Source organism: Ylistrum balloti, unplaced genomic scaffold (genome assembly GCF_031769215.1).
Source record: "Ylistrum balloti isolate Yb309-2 unplaced genomic scaffold, AGI_CSIRO_Ybal_v1 Utg369652, whole genome shotgun sequence".
Classification (NCBI taxonomy): domain Eukaryota; kingdom Metazoa; phylum Mollusca; class Bivalvia; order Pectinida; family Pectinidae; genus Ylistrum; species Ylistrum balloti.
The window spans coordinates 444,385-465,691 of record NW_026781907.1 but is presented as its reverse complement, the minus strand read 5'-3'; the positions used below and the strand labels follow the sequence as shown (position 1 = coordinate 465,691).

The 21,307-nt window shown below is 39.5% G+C and overlaps 1 long non-coding RNA gene across 2 annotated transcripts in view; it reads left to right on the top strand.

Moving 5' to 3' along the window:
* The window catches only part of LOC132557238 (uncharacterized), a 128,970-nt gene extending 108,342 nt beyond the window's left edge, over nt 1–20,628 (top strand). For both annotated transcript variants that reach the window (XR_009554500.1, XR_009554501.1), the window contains exon 5: nt 19,937–20,628. This is a non-coding gene — a long non-coding RNA (uncharacterized LOC132557238). The remainder of the gene's footprint in view (nt 1–19,936) is intronic.
* The last annotated feature ends 679 nt before the right edge of the window (nt 20,629–21,307 follow it).

Here is a 21,307-nt window from a genome sequence, read left to right as displayed (position 1 = left end):
TAGTCATCGTGTGATTAGCAGGAAGTATGTAGTCCCATTACCTCACACTACATCCAACTCATACACATCATCAATATATAGCCTCTCTTACTATTCCATATTGGTGAAAAATCCATGACATGAATTTTTAATACATCTTCGATTTCAAAAAAATAAACCGTGACTGATGTGTCTTGTAGGTGAGGTAGAAAGTAGGTGTTAGACTGTTAAAATAAAAGTGAAAACCTTCCAAACCGACATTAAATTCGACATCCTGGATTTATTGACAGCTGTCAGACATAGCTGTCTTTGAGGTCAACTGGATGTACAGCGTTGTTAAGTTACTGCACAATCAGGGACCCATTTAAACATGCAAAAAATGCACTAGAAGTTTATTCATGTCATTGATTAAGACATTTACAGCATAGAGCCTTCTAAAATCTCTGACACGCGGAAAGCATCATCGACAACCCCAGATCATCGTATTAATAAATGTTTTGACATTTCTGTCTGCATAAATGAGTTATAGTTATGTTACATATCTATGTGTAATTAACCTGTAGCAGGTAAAAAATGTGTATGGGGAGAGATGGGAGCTACCAGTCTACCTGTCACTGTTGTAGACCCACAGACTGTAGGGAAACAGCTATACTTACATACACTCACTAGAGATAAAAGACAATATTTGTCTGCACTTTAACAGGTCATAACATACATGGTCTGTCGTGTGATTTAATTGTGTCAGAGAACTGAAAGGAGGCAATCAACATTTATTGACATTTGTATACAACGTAAATTGCATAACTTGTTACACCACGGCCTGTATAGGTGCAGCTCCTTGTCCATGGGTTGGCAGACATTTTCAAGTGTAGGTTAAGAGGCACTCTGAGGGTATCATGCATGTACAGCCCAGATAAGGTAGGAAATCTGATGGCCCCTAAAGTAAAGGGGCTGAGATCTCTAGATAAGATTATATCACCATGGTTACTAAACTATCACCTGTCTGCCTGCATGGCCCCTATCCTTGTTGGGTTCCTGCTATCTGGTTAACCTGCCCAGGTGTGATTCCTTATTTTGAATTAAGTGAAATCTAACACTCTTAAGTTTTTAAAAAAAAATTCTGTCTGCCTATAGTACAGAAGGATTTGTTTTAGAAGTGGTGATGGTTGTTTTATCAGAACTACTCTTCTATCATTTGTGACTTCAGTTACCTGAGCCCAGGCTGTCCTCTGTTATAGCGGTGAACCCTATAACCTAAAGTTAATTTTAGTGCTGATGCAAGCAGTTGGGTTGAGGAGTCGGCCAGGGTAACACAATAGTAAGTTAGCTGTGTGTATCCCGGCCAGTAAAGACAGCTGGTATGAGGAGCCCCTGACACAAACAAACACCTATTGAGTACAATGGTCGCCTACACTTGATCACCATTTCTGTGGATTTTGAATGTGATAAGAGGGTGGATACTGTTTGGACCATCTGTCCCCTCACACTGTATATCATCTGTCCCCTTGCTTGTATATCTCCAAGGATGGGTATTGGCTTACTTGATTGGTCAGTGGCTGGAGAATACCTGTCCCGTTAGCAAACGGCAGGTGCAGACCAGATCCCTTTTGTTCCAGATTTAAACACTTGGCGATCACAGTATTCCATTTAGGGGTGATAACAGGCTAGCTAGCTCTAATACATATCTCCACTGATCATTCCTGTCTCACTGTCTAGTCGTCAAAATAGCCAATCAATATCCTTTATCAACCGGTATATTGGGACTAGGTAGAGCTGTAGCCAACAATAGCCTGTGAAAATGTCTGTAAAATTATACAAGTTTTTTATCGAAATGGTAAATAATGTGATAATTAGCCCCCATCACTTGTGTCATTAATTATTTGTTTGTAGGTATGTGTCAGTATGATGATAACACAAGGCTATAAAGCCGTCACAGACATACCTATATAGAGCTGCTTACCTCAGTGTTTTAGGACATACTCCTCTGATTAGGTGAACTGTAACGGGAGGGGAGGGGGGGGGGTCTCCTCACTGCCCTGATACCAAACATTAACAAGTAAAGAAAAATCATTCATTTCATTAATGTTTAATTTTTGAAAAGGTTATAATTAGAACAATGTTAAAGTGAATTATTCATTTACAAAAAAACTATTGATTGTGAAAGACCAGTGACTATAACAGTAAATCTGTTTATTGATAGAAATAAATAAAACAAATGTATCTGCTTTATAAGGGGGGAAGCAAATACACTGGTACTGCCTTTAAAGGTATTACCTTTAAAAAAATAGTCCTCCATTACCTCTACAGAAACAGTCCTCCATTACCTTTATAGAAATACAAAAATATTTTTTCTATTTCCTGTACAGAAATAATTCTCCATTACCTATGAGTCAGATGCTACTTACTCAGGGAGTCCCTTAATTATGAAAAACAAGATGCCTACAAGAAAATTTGAGAAGTAAAGTTTGTCATTATGACTTTTCAATCCTTCTTATGTATACAGACATGTATTACTATTTGTGACAAACAAGAAAGTTACAGTGAGCAATAGCCATCATAGATTTCAGGGGGAGTAATGTGATTGTAATTGTTCATTTTCTTTATAGAAAAGATATAGTGACCAATTAATTGCTGTCTCAAAACTGTAGCTTTAAGGGAGCTTTGACATCAATATTGCTACTATTTTAAAGAATCGGTTGATGGTAGTCTAACATGTTTTTTTTTTTAACAATAATTTCATCAACGTTGCGTAAGCAATCAGCTTTTTAGGACTCGTGTACTAATGCATCAGAAAAGTTAACAGATGAAAACAATGCAGGGTGCCAACATCCCCCTGGATCTCTTGTTAGGTTTATGATGCTTAAAGTTGGAGGTTTTAAAAATAGAATGTTATGTAAGTTATGACTATACTGGTGAAGTGTCAGATATAAGCATGTATTGGAAAGTCTGTAGATTGATGACTATGTATGAGAAGGTGGCAGCAATATTATGCACGGTCTTGTCGCTGTTACTCTTAGTGGCAATTATAGCCAACATAGCTGTGTATGATTATGATGTAATGAAGGTGACACCAGTGTTAATTAGGTGACAGGTGTATTGAGATAAGGCACCTCAAGTGAAGTACAAGTGGGAAATGTTTGTGTACATATAGCTGGTCAGTAGGAGTCACTGACACCATGATGGCCGATAGCATGTAAACCTTGAGTGACCCGTACTCGTCCTGCTGGCACTTACTTCATGTATTTTATTGGAGGTTTTAAAAATAGAATGTTATGTAAGTTATGACTATACTGGTGAAGTGTCAGATATAAGCATGTATTGGAAAGTCTGTAGATTGATGACTATGTATGAGAAGGTGGCAGCAATATTATGCACGGTCTTGTCGCTGTTACTCTTAGTGGCAATTATAGCCAACATAGCTGTGTATGATTATGATGTAATGAAGGTGACACCAGTGTCTGACTCTAGGTGACTGGTGTTAGATAAGGCACCTCAAGTGACTCAAGTGGGAAATGTTTGTGTACATATAGCTGGTCTCCCACAGTCTGACTCCATGATGGTGTTAGCATGTCTCCTCTGACTCCAGTTGTACTGGTGTTACAGAGTCTGACCCAGTTGTACTGCTGGCACTTACTTCATGTATTTTATCTACAGGTATAGATCTAAAGTATAACAATCTTTCCTCGCCCACAGTCTGACTCTAGTAGTACTGGTGTTACAGAGTCTCATCTCCCACGGTCTGACTCTAGTAGTACTGGTGTTACAGAGTCTCATCTCCCACGGTCTGACTCCAGTTGTACTGGTGTTACAGAGTCTCATCGCCCACGGTCTGACTCCAGTTGTACTGGTGTTACAGAGTCTCATCTCCCACAGTCTGACTCCAGTTGTACTGGTGTTACAGAGTCTCATCTCCCACAGTCTGACTCCAGTTGTACTGGTGTTACAAAGTCTCCTCGCCCACGGTCTGACTCCAGTTGTACTGGTGTTACGGAGTCTCCTCCTCCATGGTCTGACTCTAGTAGTACTGGTGTTACAAAGTCTCCTCGCTCACGGTCTGACTCCAGTTGTACTGGTGTTACGGAGTCTTCTCACCCAGGGTCTGACCCCAGCAGCACTGATGTTACAGGGTCTGACCCCAACAGTACTGGTGTTACAGAGTCTTATCACCCAGGGTCTGACCCCAACAGTACTGGTGTTACAGTCTCTTTTCGCCCAGGGTCTGACCCCAACAGTACTGGTGTTACAGTCTCTCCATGCCAAGTGTCTGACACTAGTGCAAGATCAAACCCCAACCATCACCCAGGGTCTGACCCCAACAGTACTGGTGTTACAGAGTCTCATCACCCAGGGTCTGACCCCAACAGTACTGGTGTTACAGTCTCTCCATGCCAAGTGTCTGACACTAGTGCAAGATCAAACCCCAACAATCACCCAGGGTCTGACCCCAACAGTACTGGTGTTACAGTCTCTATTCACCCAGGGTCTGACCCCAACAGTACTGGTGTTACAGAGTCTCAACACCCAGGGTCTGACCCCAACAGTGCTGGTGTTACAGAGTCTCATCACCCAGGGTCTGACCCCAACAGTACTGGTGTTACAGTCTCTCCATGCCAAGTGTCTGACACTAGTGCAAGATCAAACCCCAACCATCACACAGCCAGACTGAATCAATCAGTTAATTAATCAATATGATCAATTTTCAAATCAATCACTTAATAAGTCCAATCAATCAACAACACATCAGTCTGTAGAGAATCAATACAAAGACTACCAGACTGTGTATCAACAAAGCTTTTGATGTACCTAGGAAACTTTTGATATATATTTGGCTGCACCTTGTATAACATCAGAGAAGCACTGACTTGTCAGCAACATATGCTGCAAATTCTAACAATTGACTTACCAGCTAGTTTGTGATTACCTGAACTGTCCCATCCCCTCCATTACTGTTTAACATTCCCCTAACCGCTCTACTATTCCCCAGATCCCATCCCCCAAGCACTGACTGACATTCCTCTCACCCCCTACCACACCCTCCCCACTACCCCCTCCCCTACCCCTCCACCCTACCACCCTGTCCGCTGCCACCCCCTCCCTTTACACTGCTGGACATCCCCAAGAAAGGCTCCATCACATCACTCAGACCACACAACTTCACTTCTCATTAACAAGACATTATAAACATTCCCCATAAAAAAAACATTTCCTGACTGAACTGACTTCTTTTCTATTCATACGAATGATTGATGTTTGTTTCAGGTAAATCAATTTGACGTCATTTTCTGTTGATAAACCGTTTAATGTGTATATTGTTTGAAAAGCAACAATTGAGATGTTTTGTCAGATATTTGTGCAGTTACTTATGGAATGATGATGCATATGAATGATACGCTTCATACGCTGAGGTGAACCAGTCTGTTTATTAATGAACCGATTCAGAATGATTTTACAGACAAGATCCACTTAGCTGTGAAGTTACAACAGAGAATGTCGCCCTGGATGGGGTCCCGAAGTACTCCCTACTCGTTACCGTTAAAATTTTATAGCCGTTGATATCGATTTTAATTCCTATGCCATCATCTATATTTACATCACATTCATTTGATTTGAATAAATAGATAAAAACAGCAATAATGTACATCCTGACCTATTTCAGTATCATGGTCCTTATTGATTGGTAATTGTGATACATTACGACTTCCTCTTTCATCTGTCGGGACATCTATGGGTCTTTGGTCGACTGCTGGCCCCATACAACCCGAGGATTGTGTAGCCCAGACATATAGGTGTTTTCTTGGTGATTGCTGTCCATAAAGGGAGTTGTATAAGTATTCAGTGAAGCTTTGATCTCACACGATACATATAAACATTTATGATAGCATTTTTACAAATGTACATGGCAGTGTGTGTATAATGGGACTATGTATTAATGTAATGTTGTCAATGGGTTTGAACCCTGTGTCTGTTGTGTGAGGGACCTGTCAGTATACCCAATGAAGTAACACTGCCAAACAACGTCTTTGATGTCCAAAAGCAATGAAAATAGCTTTTGTAAGATATAATAGCATAATTTAGCCCTGTAGCAGCATGCCAGTACAGAATATAGTTACATTGACTTCAGCAGGTAAGTAATCCTCATGTGATTCCCCTTCTCTACTATCTCCCCATCCTAATTCCAATTCCCCTCCCACCCCAAGTCTTCCTCTCGCTCCCATCTCTATCCTACAAACACTCCACCCTTCTTGTAACCCTCCACAAAAAATAGGTTACCCAAGTTCAACTTCCCCAACTTCCCCCTTCCTCACACACACCCCCTGCCTGCCCTCAAAACTTCCCTCAACCCCAGCCCCACGCAACCCACAATCCACCCCTATTCTTCTCTCAAACTTTATATCTCTGATGACAGATGTTTAACATATCTCATTACCCTGAGAGAGTGCATTACTAAACTTTTGCATTACCTGTAGATTTCAGAGGTATTTGTGTTGGATGTAAACATGTATCTTGTTTTATACCTACTAAACACCTGTTGAATATTAACCCAGACTGACATCTCTGTTATGATACCCCACCCTTCCCCTCCCCTGATGTTCCCCTATCCACAGAAACAACCCTCAGTCAATCTACACCTGCACCTCACCTGTAGGTAGGTAGGTAAGTGCTACATAAATGCACTTAGTATACCTGTACAGGTGAATGTGTACCAAGTCAGATTTGTCGATAATTCATGATCACAAAATTAGTGTAGCACATTTAGTTGATAGAAAGTCTTTAGAGATGTACCCATAGAGTTCACACATCAAAGTCAACAGCCTTAACACTGGAGAGCTCGCATCTGATGGCAGGGATTTCCTCCCCTCCATCTTAGTGCAGCACCCGAGTGCATGTGTATGTATGTGTAATACATGACCCTTCTGTGAAGGTTATAGCCATTTCATGTTAGGGAGACCGCTAACGTGTAATCTGAATTGTTGGAGATCTCTTGTCTCATCATTTTACAAGTTGCATATGTGTATTTTAGGTATCTGGTACAAGAAACGCTCCCCATTCATGAAGTCGTTGGAAAAACACTAGAATCTGATGTATAAAGTATTGATGTAATCATCATGTTCAGGGAGATAGGGCTGTTAACGAGAACGGTGAGGAAGGTGGTGATGAGGAAGATGAATTAGATGAGAAAGATTAACTGGGACATAAGCTAACGGGCTGATAATTGTGGGGATTCCAGTATGGGGAAGACGCCATTATTACATGTATAGGGATTAATGTTGTAAATATGGATGCCTTCCCAAACAGAATACCTAAAATAGCAGTCATTAAACTTCCTGGCTCCTAAAATTCATCTTATGGCCCAATTCCAAATTCAAAGAACTGTACTACATGAACAGCTTAAGTGAAGAAAGTAGGATCCCCAGTTTAGAATTAGGATCAATGTTTTATGTAAACTTTCCCCGTCAGTAACAGGTGGTGAAATCGTGAACTAAGTAGTTTATGATATAACTTTGTATTATATAATGTTTGTTTATGATATTTCTTTGTATTAGATATTTTGTATTATATCATATAACTTTGTTATATTTCATTGAACTTTGCTGAAAATCTGCTGATATTTTAATATCACCTCACAACAATGTAACGTAAATTGTGACAGGGAGATTTTGATGTTTATAACAGAAAAGTTGGGACAGTAAGATTTTGATGTTTATAACAGAAATGTTGTGACAGGGAGATTTTGGTCTTTATAACAGAAATGTTGTGACAGGGAGATTTTGATGTTTATAACAGAAATGTTGTGACAGTAAGATTTTGATGTTTATAACAGAAATGTTGTGACAGGGAGATTTTGATGTTTATAACAGAAATGTTGTGACAGTAAGATTTTGATGTTTATAACAGAAATGTTGTGACAGGGAGATTTTGATGTTTATAACAGAAATGTTGTGACAGGGAGATTTTGATGTTTATAACAGAAATGTTGGGACAGGAAGATTTTGATGTTTATAACAGAAATGTTGTGACAAGGAGATTTTGATGTTTATAACAGAAATGTTGTGACAGTAAGATTTTGATGTTTATAACAGAAATGTTGTGACAGTAAGATTTTGATGTTTATAACAGAAATGTTGTGACAGGGAGATTTTGATGTTTATAACAGAAATGTTGTGACAGTAAGATTTTGATGTTTATAACAGAAATGTTGTGACAGGGAGATTTTGATGTTTATAACAGAAATGTTGTGACAGGGAGATTTTGATGTTTATAACAGAAATGTTGGGACAGGAAGATTTTTGTGTTTATAACAGAAATGTTGTGACAGTAAGATTTTGATGTTTTTGGCTTAAATGTTGTGACAGGAAGATTTTGATGTTTATAACAGAAATGTTGTGACAGTAAGATTTTTGTGTTTATAACAGAAATGTTGTGACAGGGAGATTTTGATGTTTATAACAGAAATGTTGTGACAGTAAGATTTTGATGTTTATAACAGAAATGTTGTGACAGGAAGATTTTGATGTTTATAACAGAAATGTTGTGACAGGGAGATTTTGATGTTTATAACAGAAATGTTGTGACAGGGAGATTTTGATGTTTATAACAGAAATGTTGTGACAGTAAGATTTTGATGTTTATAACAGAAATGTTGTGACAGGAAGATTTTTGTGTTTATAACAGAAATGTTGTGACAGGAAGATTTTGATGTTTATAACAGAAATGTTGTGACAGGAAGATTTTGATGTTTTTAAAATGTTGTGACAGAAATGTTGTGACAGAAGATTTTGACAGTGATTTTGATGTTTTTGGCTTAAATGTTGTGACAGGAAGATTTTGATGTTTATAACAGAAATGTTGTGACAGGAAGATTTTGATGTTTATAACAGAAATGTTGTGACAGGGAGATTTTGATGTTTATAACAGAAATGTTGTGACAGGAAGATTTTGATGTTTTTGGCTTAAATGTTGTGACAGGAAGATTTTGATGTTTATAACAGAAATGTTGGGACAGGAAGATTTTTGTGTTTATAACAGAAATGTTGTGACAGGGAGATTTTGATGTTTATAACAGAAATGTTGTGACAGGAAGATTTTGATGTTTATAACAGAAATGTTGTGACAGGAAGATTTTGATGTTTATAACAGAAATGTTGTGACAGGAAGATTTTGATGTTTATAACAGAAATGTTGTGACAGGAAGATTTTGATGTTTTTGGCTTAAATGTTGTGACAGGAAGATTTTGATGTTTATAACAGAAATGTTGTGACAGGAAGATTTTGATGTTTATAACAGAAATGTTGTGACAGGAAGATTTGTTTATAACAGAAATGTTTACAGAAATGTTGTGACAGGAAGATTTTGATGTTTATAACAGAAATGTTGTGACAGGAAGATATGGCAGAAATGTAAGAAGATTTTGATGTTTTTGGCAGAAATGTTGTGATGTTTTATAACAGAAATGTTGTGACAGGAAGATTTTGATGTTTATAACAGAAATGTTGTGACAGGGAGATTTTGATGTTTATAACAGAAATGTTGTGACAGGGAGATTTTGATGTTTATAACAGAAATGTTGTGACAGGGAGATTTTGATGTTTATAACAGAAATGTTGTGACAGGGAGATTTTGATGTTTATAACAGAAATGTTGTGACAGGGAGATTTTGATGTTTATAACAGAAATGTTGTGACAGGAAGATTTTGATGTTTATAACAGAAATGTTGTGACAGGGAGATTTTGATGTTTATAACAGAAATGTTGTGACAGGAAGATTTTGATGTTTATAACAGAAATGTTGTGACAGGGAGATTTTTGTGTTTATAACAGAAATGTTGTGACAGGGAGATTTTGATGTTTATAACAGAAATGTTGTGACAGGAAGATTTTGATGTTTATAACAGAAATGTTGTGACAGGAAGATTTTTGTGTTTATAACAGAAATGTTGTGACAGGGAGATTTTGATGTTTATAACAGAAATGTTGTGACAGGAAGATTTTGATGTTTATAACAGAAATGTTGTGACAGGGAGATTTTGATGTTTATAACAGAAATGTTGGGACAGGAAGATTTTTGTGTTTATAACAGAAATGTTGTGACAGTAAGATTTTTGTGTTTACAACAGTAATGTTGACTCGAGAGTGAGATGGTTATTGTAATTGACAAGTATGTTTTACCACAGGTGTTGACTCTAGAGAAACTGTGTGTAAACAATCATGTATCATAATGGTGGTTAGTGACACACCTGGTGCCCCTGGGGTGGGACCATTCACTAGTACACCCCAGGGGCTTTACCTCAACAGGAAAGTCCCCTGTTACATCGTTGATCAGACAAACAATTGTCAGCTAGCTGGATTACTCTCTGATATAGGTTAGAAGAATTCCAAGGTCATGGGTTGTATAAGGGGAAGTGTAGTAAATGTCCATGACCATCAAACACTCAATAAAGACACAGATTTGTAAAACATTCAAGGTCAACCACATGTTTGGAATTGAAATACTTTTTTAAAAAAGGAAGGAGGGATTTTTATGGAAATACAAGAATATGGTAGACACAGAGGAGTGATTAAATGAGAGTGGAGATAAATTTAACCTGTGATTGAGGCCATGTAACATAAAATTTCTCATAGAAACACTGTAAAGGGCTGCCAAATGACTCAACACCATCAGGGGTTCTCGGGGACAGTAAAGGGCTGCCAAACGACTCAACACCATCAGGGGTTCTCAGGGACAGTAAAGGGCTGCCAAACGACTCAACACCATCAGGGGTTCTCAGGGACAGTAAAGGGCTGCCAAACGACTCAACACCATCAGGGGTTCTCAGGGACAGTAAAGGGCTGCCAAACGACTCAACACCATCAGGGGTTCTCAGGGACAGTAAAGGGCTGCCAAACGACTCAACACCATCAGGGGTTCTCAGGGACAGTAAAGGGCTGCCAAACGACTCAACACCATCAGGGGTTCTCGGACAGATATAAATTTGTGAAAGTTTTGATTTGGATTTAAATTTGATAAAAAATTTGAGAAAATTATCAAATATGATACCATCTATATGCTTATTCAGTTTTATTTTATTCAAATTTTCAAATCCATATTTGGTAAGGGAAAGTTAGTGTTGGAGTGAGATTGACAGGATCAGAGGCAGGTAGGAAGTGGAAATTGTCACATAGATGCAGAAAAATATGAGGTTATATAGGCATTAAAGGCCTGGATAAGGCTTAAGTGGGGGATCATGTGTAGGCATGAGTGATGGATATGGACAGGGAGGCTAGTAAAGGGAGATGGTAAAGGGAGAAAAGAGGAGAGGATGGTATGAGGATGGAAGGGTAGAGAGAGATGATGTAGGGGGAAAAGAGGAGAGGATGGTATGAGGATGGAAGAGTAGAGAGAGATGGTATAGGGAGAAAAGAGGAGGGGATGGTATTAGGATGGAAGAGTAGAGAGAGATGGTATAGGGAGAAAAGAGGAGGGGATGGTATTAGGATGGAAGGGTAGAGAGAGATGATGTAGGAAGGTGAAGCAGCAAGATGGAAGAGGGGACGGTATTAGGGTCAGAGGAGACGGAGAGATGGTTCAGGAAGTAGACAGGAGGAGGTGTAGGCAGGAGTGAGGTATAGGCATTAGTGATGTGTAGGCAGGAGTGAGATGTAGGCAGGAGGAGACAGTGTTGAGAAAGTGAGATGATATTGGGCTTAAAGGGGAAGTTCACATGGTATGGGGAGGGGAAATGGTAACGAAGGAGGGGGTAGAGGGGAGGGGACAGACTCACAAAGTGGAATGGAAGCACAGTATGGTGAAGTTTGTAGTATTGATTTGTGATGAGTAATGTACCTGTCAAAGCCTAATGAATAGAATTCCTCGGCCAGACAGAGGACATGTTAAGTGGGGCTCATTAGGGGAATGTCTCCACGGCTCAGCTTCTCAAAGGATTTAAGCTTCTTGATTTCTAAAGCTTCTAAATATTCACTAATAATTGTACACCTGAATGACCTTTGTCATGGTCATTCTCTCATCAAGCAAAGGAAGTGGCACAAAGGTCAACATTTTGACCGGCCTAGGGCCATGTCTGAAACAAGACTGTGGGGGACCTCAGACAAAGTCGGGCAGACATGTCGCAGATGAGGGGAGAGAAACTTCACAATTATTCTGGCTTAAATGCATTTGGAAGCTGTTTTTCTCATTAAAAATAAAAATTGTTGAAGCTTTGGGTTTTGGGTGACAGATCAATTATTTGTAATTCCCTGCTAGTTTTGTGACTTGGATTGAGACGCTGATATTTTTGTTGATGTTGGACTACAGTACACAGATATCTTCGGTCATCACCCCTTCTCATAGTGTTGACAATTACCGTTACACAGACACGTTGGTAATTAACAGTTCAATGTGACCGATTCAGAACACCTGAACTATATAATACACACAACAGTATATGGCCAGTTAATGTTGATATTCTGTTTTGTGAGAGATGTTTGTTTGATGACTGACTTAATGTGAGTGAATGCTCTTTTCTGCCTATAAACAGGTCATCACTATAGAAAACAAACTGTAAGGTGTTATAGTATTAATATTGATTACAGGACAGTGAACCTCTTCTCTCTAGTTTACCTGAGATAACATTCCTAGTTTACTTATCTTTTACATTCCTAGTTTACCTGTCTTTGATATCCCTAGTTTACTTATCTTTTACATTCCTAGTTTACCTGTCTTTGATATCCATAGTTTACCTGTCTTTGATATCCCTAGTTTACCTTGGATAACATTCCTACTCTACCTGTCTTTTACATCCCTAGTTTACCTGTCTTTGATATCCCTAGTTTACCTGTCTTTTACATCCCTAGTTTACCTTGGATAACATTCCTACTCTACCTGTCTTTTACATCCCTAGTTTACCTGTCTTTGATATCCATAGTTTACATGTCTGTGACATTCCTAGTTTATATCCATAGTTTACATGTTTACCTGTCTTTGATATCCATAGTTTACATGTCTGTGACATTCCTAGTTTACCTGTCTTTTACATCCCTAGTTTACCTGTCTTTGATATCCCTAGTTTACCTTGGATAACATTCCTACTCTACCTGTCTTTTACATCCCTAGTTTACCTGTCTTTGATATCCATAGTTTACATGTCTGTGACATTCCTAGTTTACCTGTCTTTTACATCCCTAGTTTACCTGTCTTTGATATCCCTAGTGGATAACATTCCTACTCTACCTGACTTTTACATCCCTAGTTTACCTGTCTTTAATATCCCTAGTTTACCTGTCTTTAATATCCCTAGTTTACCTGTCTTTTACATCCCTAGTTTACCTGTCTTTGATATCCTTAATTTACCTGTCTTTTACATCACTAGTTTGCCTGTGTGTTACATCCCTAGTTTACAGGTAACATTTATAAAATGATTTTCGTCCAGCAAGGTTGAAAGTAAACCACTGATATGACATCTATATATTGACTTAATATTGATAAAAGTGTGATTTCTGAGTTCTTTTTAGTCTAAGAAGTGTTGGCTTTGACAGGAGGGAGACACAAAGAGTCCGGTATTTATGGATGATGAGGTTTTTGCTGTTTTAAATCTCTTCCCCGTGGAGTTGAAGTACATAAATATAAAGATCTGTGGAAAAGAAGGCTAACAACACTTAAACTCACTGAATCTTTCTTGCTGACAAATCCAACTTCACAAGATCTACACTTGAAGTGTTAAGATCTCTGGCAGACCCAAGAGGAACATATTTTACCAATGTCATAAAAGTTTGAATTTGAGTTGAGATGTATTGGATATAATGGCTTGTGTAAAATCACATCTGATTAGGGTCTCCAATAAAGCTTTTGATATCTGACAACTGTACAGAGTGGGAGGGGGGAGTACAAGTTAGGGGGAGGGGCAAGTGTATGGTAGAGAATAACAAGTGTACAAGACAGGGAGCGGGGCAAGGACAGAGGGGAGGTTAACTGTACAGATTGGGAGGGGGAGTACAGGGTAGGGGAAGGGGCAAGGACAGGGGGGAGGTTAACAACTGTACAGATTGGGAGGGGAAGTACAGGGTAGGGGAAGGGGCAAGGACAGAGGAGAGGTTAACTGTATAGATTGGGAGGGGGAGTACAGGGTAGGGGAAGGGGCAATTACCCCATGTACTTGACCCAAACCTTGTGTCTTAACAACTGCACAGGACAGGAAGAGGGGGCTGAAAACTACTGAGCAAGGGGACTGACAACTGTACAAGGTAGGATGGGTGGGCTGACAGCTGTACAGGGCAGGAAAGGGGGCTAACAACTGTACAGGTTAGTAGGGGTTAAGGGATTCTGACAAACACAAGGGTAAGGTAAGAGACATAAGGATCTGACAACTATACAGGACATGATTGCAATTATGCATTATGAGATAACACCATGGTTGAATGGTTAACCCCTCAGGTTATATGTTAACTACACCTGTTATGAGATAACATCTTGGTTGATTGGTTAACCTCTCGGGTCATGGGTTAAACCCCTCAAAGTGGGTTAATACCAAAAATCCCTGTCATTTATAACACAACTTTAATGAGATGTATTTCTTCATCAACTTCTGTATCTGTTACATGGTCTGTAATATATTGTAAGGAGGAGGGCAGGGAGGGGGATCTTATGTTATTAGGAGGATGGGGAGGGGGTATTTAATGTTAGTAGGAGGATGGGGAGGAGGGATCTGATATAAGGAGGAGGTTTGGGAGGGGGAATCTGATATAAGGAGGACGTTTGGGAGGGGGAATCTGATATAAGGAGGAGGATGGGGAGGGGGATCCTATGTTAGTAGGAGGATGGGGAGGGGGGATCTGATATAAGGAGGAGGATGGGGAGGGGGATCCTATGTTAGTAGGAGGATGGGGAGGGGGGATCTGATATAAGGAGGACGTTTGGGAGGGGGAATCTGATATAAGGAGGAGGATGGGGAGGGGGTTTTTAATGTTAGGAGGATGGGGAGGGGGGATCTGATATAAAGAGGAGGATGGGGAGGGGTTTTTTAATGTTAGTAGGAGGATGGGGAGGGGGATCTGATATAAGGATGGGGAGGGGGTTTTTAATTTTAGTAGGAGGATGGGGAGGGGGGATCTGATATAAGGATGGGGAGGGGGTTTTTAATTTTAGTAGGAGGATGGGGAGGGGGGATCTGATATAAGGATGGGGAGGGGGTTTTTAATGTTAGTAGGAGGATGGGGAGGGGGGATCTGATATAAGGATGGGGAGGGGGTTTTTAATTTTAGTAGGAGGATGGGGAGGGGGGATCTGATATAAGGAGGAGGATGGGGAGTGGGTTTTTAATGTTAGTAGGAGGATGGGGAGGAGGGATCTGATATAAGGAGGAGGATGGGGAGGGGGTTTTTAATGTTAGTAGGAGGATGGGGAGGGGGGATCTGATATAAGGAGGAGGATGGGGAGGGGGTTTTTAGTGTTAGTAGGAGGATGGGGAGGGGGGATCTGATATAAGGAGGAGGATGGGGAGGGGGTATTTAATGTTAGTAGGAGGATGGGGAGGAGGGATCTGTGTAAAGAGGAGGTTTGGGAGGGGGGATCTGATGTTAGTAAGAGGATGGGGAGGGGGAATCTGATGGGACGTTAGGAGCCAAGGTCATATGACATAACAGCAGACATTTTAGCCTTTAAATCACCATCTCTGACATTTTATTGGATAATATTTAACTTCATAGTTTCAAACTGAACATGTTCAGGAGTAACCTTTTAGTATTGAAGGTAAGAAATTTGATTGGGAGGGTTGATACATGAAATTGATCGTCTGCTGCTTGCTCAGTGGTGTCCATGCCGTCAAAGCTATTTCTACTGTAGAAAAACAAGACTTATGTTGTTCTGTTAAATGTTAAGTGAGAATATATCTGTGAATATGTTAATATTGCCTCAAGGTCAAATCTGGCATTTACCCTCGCGAAGGTTGTGTCTTCTATCTGTCTTAAAATGATAATCCTTTTAATTTCACAGGTGTAACAAACACTTCTCTTAATCCTACAGATTACAAAAACTGCCCTCTTGATGTTACAGGTTAAACAATCTTCCCTCATGGTGTTGTTACAGGTTAAGCAAACTTCCCTCTTAATTTTAAAAAGATGTAAGAAAATTATATTTAAAAAATAGAGATATATTACCAGTAGTTTGTCAATGGTAGTGGTAGTTTGGCCTCTGTATATTACTGGTAGTGGTACAGTTTGACCTCTGTATGTTACTGGTAGTGGTACAGTTTGACCTCTGTATATTACTGGTAGTGGTACAGTGACCTCTGTATATTACTGGTAGTGGTACAGTGACCTCTGTATATTACTGGTAGTGGTACAGTGACCTCTGTATATTACTGGTAGTGGTAGTTTGTCCTCTGTATATTACTGGTAGTGGTAAAGTGACCTCTGTATATTACTGGTAGTGGTACAGTTTGTCCTCTGTATATTACTGATAGTGGTACAATGACCTCTGTATATTACTGGTAGTGGCACAGTTTGACCTCTGTATATTACTGGTAGTGGTACAGTGACCTCTGTATATTACTGGTAGTGGTACAGTGACCTCTGTATATTACTGGTAGTGGTACAGTGACCTCTGTATATTACTGGTAGTGGTACATTGACCTCTGTATATTACTGATATTGGTACAGTGACCTCTGTATATTACTGGTAGTTGTACAGTGACCTCTGTATATTACTGGTAGTGGTACAGTTTTACCTCTGTATATTACTGGTAGTGGTAGTTTGTCCTCTGTATATTACTGGTAGTGGTAAAGTGACCTCTGTATATTACTGGTAGTGGTACAGTTTGTCCTCTGTATATTACTGATAGTGGTACAATGACCTCTGTATATTACTGGTAGTGGCACAGTTTGACCTCTGTATATTACTGGTAGTGGTACAGTGACCTCTGTATATTACTGGTAGTGGTACAGTGACCTCTGTATATTACTGGTAGTGGTACAGTGACCTCTGTATATTACTGGTAGTGGTACATTGACCTCTGTATATTACTGATATTGGTACAGTGACTTCTGTATATTACTGATAGTGGTACAGTGACCTCTATATATTACTGGTAGTGGTACAGTTTGACCTCTATATTACTGGTAGTGATACAGTTTGACCTCTATATTACTGGTAGTGGTAGTTTGACCTCTCTATATTACTGGTAGTAGTACAGTGACCTCTGTATATTACTGATAGTGGTACAGTGACCTCTGTATATTACTGGTAGTGGTAGTTTGACCTCTCTATATTACTGGTAGTAGTACAGTGACCTCTGTATATTACTGATATTGGTACAGTGACCTCTGTATATTACTGGTAGTGGTAGTTTGACCTCTGTATATTACTGGGAGTGGTAGTTTGACCTCTGTATATTACTGGGAGTGGTAGTTTGACCTCTGTATATTACTGGTAGTGGTAGTTTGACCTCTGTATATTACTGGTAGTGGTATAGTGACCTCTGTATATTACTGGTAGTGGTAGTTTGACCTCTGTATATTACTGGTAGTGGTACAGGTTGACCTCTGTATATTACTGGTAGTGGTAGTTTGACCTCTGTATATTACTGGTAGTGGTATAGTGACCTCTGTATATTACTGGTAGTGGTAGTTTGACCTCTGTATATTACTGGTAGTGGTACAGTTTGTCCTCTGTATATTACTGGTAGTGGTACAGTTTGTCCTGTGTGGACTATATAACAGGTATAATCCTGGTACCAGACCAGACGTTGGTTACATGGTTTTGTGATTTAAGGACCAATTCTTTTGTCGTGAGTCATCCTCCCAGGTCAATAATTCTTTACTTCAATTTGGAACACAGAAATGTTTTCAGACAAGAAACAAAAATTGCCTTTATTATTAGAGAAACATTGAATTTAGTAGCTGTACATCTAAAGGTGATATCCCCTTTGTTATACAGCTTCTCTAACTCCCTGATAGAATAATATAACAGCTACAGAATTGTGTTACTGACAAGCCCCAAGAGCTGGCTCACAAGTCTGGAGACTCTACTTTTTATCGTAGATGCGGACAATTGGGCATCAACTCTATAGAAGTATCAGTAAAATCCAATATAGACCAATAGGGCAGAATTATCCCCGTCACCAGACAGAAAAACATAAGTTTGATTACAATTATGTTAGAACATTAGAACTGTCCGACCTTTACACAGTCACCTCAGTGGACCGACTGACCCAACAACCAGGTCACACTGAAGGTATAGTAGGAGTTAATCATAGGGTACTCCGACCTTACACAATTACCTCAGATGATTGTCAAGGGTCAAGGTCAAGAATATATTAAAATGTAAATTTTAAAAAAAAAAAAAAAACAGGGGTACCACATAAAATGTTCAGAGAGAGTGACAGTTGTTTATCATCACATTGATGTTTCTTAGTGTCGACTGGAGATGTTATTATTGTGGAGAAATAAGAGATATGATATATTATGGTAGATAAAGAGCTGATATACAGGGACCGACATAGCTACATGGCCCCCTGATGGGGTTCAACTCACAAATGCCAGGCATGCAGCACCACAACCATGTGCCCTCATTCCAAATGCTTGCCATGATACACATTTTAATTTTTTCCGATGCAGCAGTTGGGAATAAAACTAATCAAAGTAAATGTTTATTGTCGAAAAAATAGTTTAATATATCATTAATGTTAGATGTCTGCGTTCAGGTTTCCTTCCCGGCTTGGTAAACTGCTACAACGCTTGGCAATGCACATTCCTATAATAATCATTTTGCATGTTTTGGTGTCTGTGGCTCTCCATCTGGTGATGTAGAGGAAGCAGGATGTCCCTTTGTAGGTGGAATTCTGTTGTAACAATGTAGACAGAGGTTTAGATTAAATAAAAAATGGATGTGTTGTACAACAGCCAGAAATTACTGGCAAGGTCTGGTGGAGGCTCCAGTTTTATTGTCCCTCAGGCATTGATAGTGTCATAGTGTCTGAGGTCAGTTCAAAATTCAATCATTTCGAGGTCAATTCTGGGCCTCTTCTGTTGCATTAAGGAGACCCTAGTTTCCACTGATACCCTACATTTAGGAGACCCTAGTTTCCACTGATGTCCTACATTTAGGAGACCCTAGTTTCAACTGATGCCCTACATTTAGGAGACCCTAGTTTCCACTGATGTCCTTCATTTAGGAGACCCTAGTTTCCACTGATGCCCTACATTTAGGAGACCCTAGTTTTCACTGATGCCTTACATTTAGGAGACCCTAGTTTTCACTGATGCCCTTCATTTAGGAGACCCTAGTTTCCACTGATACCCTACATTTAGGAGACCCTAGTTTCCACTGATGCCCTACATTTATGAGACCCTGGTTTCCACTGTTGTCCTGGATTAGGGAAACCCTGGTTTCCACTTTTGACCTAGATTTAGGAGACCCTGGTTTCCACTGTTGTCCTAGATTTAGGAAACCCTGGTTTCCACTGTTGTCCTGGATTTAGGAGACCCTGGTTTCCACTTTTGTCCTAGATTTAGGAGACCCTGGTTTCCACTGTTGTCCTGGATTAAGGAAACCCTGGTTTCCACTGTTGTCCTGGATTTAGGAGACCTTGGTTTCCACAGTTGTCCTAGATTTAGGAGACCCTGGTTTCCACTTTTGTCCTAGATTTAGGAGACCCTGGTTTCCACTGTTGTCCTGTATTAAGGAAACCCTGGTTTCCACTGTTGTCCTGGATTTAGGAGACCTTGGTTTCCACAGTTGTCCTAGATTTAGGAGACCCTGGTTTCCACTTTTGTCCTAGATTTAGGAGACCTTGACATCCACTTCTACCTAGATTTTGGAGACCCTGGTTTCCTGTGCCATGCTAGATTTGAGAGACTGGGTTTCCTCTCCAGGACTTGATAAGAGAACATTAGTTTTTATGAGAGCTTGGTTGCCTCTCTAACTACATCAGAGAAACAATATGCCAGTATTACAGATGAGTGCTATTTTTACTCTATTTTTATTTGCAGGTGTAGTGACCTGAAAGTCTGGGGTCCTTCGTCTGTGAGACTGACTAAGACATGGCTGTTTCAGGTGATATTGAACGGTGAGGGTATTGACGGAAGCCTTACTGCTTTATCAGCGATGAACCAGTACACCTTCTGGTAGTAGCTTGTTTCTGTGCTGATGAGGAAGATTTACCAGGGGAAATGCATTTTTGAGAAAAGTATATTTACTAAATAAGTAGGCTGGTGACTGACAGAATTGTGTGAATACGCTGTCAGCCTGGAGGTCACTGACACTATGGCTTCAGCAGCTGGAAGTCTGGTCCACAAACTATAGGTGATTGTCTTATCCGTGGAGACAATAGTGAATATATCAACTCGATAAGGAAAGCCACAGGGAACACAAGAACTCTTGGACATCACCCAAGTCTGGAGATAATCCCGGAATTAACCAGAAATCTTCACTAGAGGTGGCTGCTGTTGACATCAAATTCTAATTTCTTATTTGTCCTTAATTCCACATTTGAATTGACACAAAATGATTTGTGTCAAGCCCTGGAGGTCATGCTGCTATATTGCGTATTGTTATTCAACGCTAAGCTCACATTTTTTTCAATAAAGAAACAAACAGTCGAAATTATACAAAAGCTAGATGTAACCATTGGAATAAAAACTATGGAAAGTTTTATGGTTAAGAATTTTAAAGAATGATACAAATAAAGGTTTTTTTAAACAGAAAAACTCTCAGAAATTTTTTTTTATTATGTATGGTGATGGACTATCTGATGATCTCAAACAGGATTCCTCCAAATAGATTGAGGTCAAAATCCTTCTTGTAGCGGTCAGTTTGGGAGTTAATTTGGAGGACATATTGTGGTCATTCTCTTCAGTATTGACTATAAAATTTAGGTACAGAGGTCAGTAACCTACATATCGGACAGCAAATAAAGGAATATCATACAGTTAACATTTTGTCACCGTGTTTAAAAAACACAGGTATTAAGTAGTCTGTTAAGTCAATACGTCTGTCTGTATGTAAATTGGACAAAAGTAATAGTGGTTTATAGAATAAACACTGTCAGCACGATTTGGCAAGCAACATGTAGACAAGACAGGTTACCTTGTATTAGAGATGCAGACTTTTTCCGAGTCGTTTCCTGGTCATACACATAAAACCTGACATATTTTATCTAAAATTATCTTGTATATAAAATAGTCGTGTTTAACCTCTTCTTCTGTCGCCAGCATCATAACTCGAATTTTACCACTGTTGAATGAATAAGATCTCTCACACTTTGATTTTTAACTTTTTTTTATTGCCTAGTGAAAATCTGTATTTGTGTTGAGTATAGAACTGAAGGTTCCTCTTTATCTGGTGCTGTCAGTATTTATACA